This window comes from Otolemur garnettii, unplaced genomic scaffold (assembly GCF_000181295.1).
Source record: "Otolemur garnettii isolate 467f Iridium unplaced genomic scaffold, OtoGar3 scaffold00003, whole genome shotgun sequence".
NCBI classification, from domain to species: domain Eukaryota; kingdom Metazoa; phylum Chordata; class Mammalia; order Primates; family Galagidae; genus Otolemur; species Otolemur garnettii.
The window spans coordinates 32,145,119-32,146,089 of record NW_003852398.1 but is presented as its reverse complement, the minus strand read 5'-3'; positions in this window follow the sequence as shown (position 1 = coordinate 32,146,089).

Sequence of the window (971 nt, the reverse complement as noted above, 5' to 3'; positions counted from 1 at the left end):
CCGTATTCCCCGTAGTTCTTGTAAGAGGATTTTTGAGAAGTGATGTTAATTTTCCCAGTGACTTAAATTTCCCAGACATGCTTTTAATAGACTTACAACTAACTGTCAGTGATACTGCCTATTCGCCCCTCCTTTTGCCTGTTAGGCCCCCATTTCCAAAGAGACATAGGAACTTCACACAGAAGCATAAAGACATGTGACTTCGTTTTCTCAGCTTGGGGTAAGGAACCATTTCAATAAATATGATGCTGCAGAATCCTCGGCCTCTTTACAGAATCATCTGCCTCTAGGAAGTGAGCCGTTAGCACTTAGTGGTGCCTTCAAGGAGTTTGTTGTAATCTTGGCAGGAGATAGACACCTCACTGACAGAGTAAGGGACTGATATTTGGACTCTCTTTACAACACTTATTTATTTGTTTAATCAGTAAATATTTACTGACTACTTACCATGTCACAGGCCCATGTTCATGGTTCTGTGGGGGGGGATACAGTAGTTAACAAAAATAATGAGCTCTCCTCCTCAGTCTCCATTTTTTTTTACATGTATCGCTTTTTTAAAGAGAAGGCATTAGAATGTTTATTGCAGCTCAATTCACAATTGTCAAGATGTGGAAGCAACCCAAGGGCCCATCAACCTATAAATGGATTAACAAACTGTGATATAGATACACACACACACACACACACACCCCCCATGGAGTAGTATTCAGCCATAAGAAATGATGGACAATTTCTTTCAGATTTTCATCTTTCTGAGCATAAAGTTTTTTTGTAGTATTCATTAAGGATTTTTCAAATTTCTGAGGTGTCTGTTGCTATTTAGCCTTTGTCATTTCTGATTGATGATATTATGGACTTCAATTTCTCATTTTTGGTTAGTTTGGACCAACGTTTATCAATTTTGTTGAATTTTTCAAAAAACCAATGCTTTGATTCATTGATCTTTTGAATAATTCTTTTGTTTTCAATTT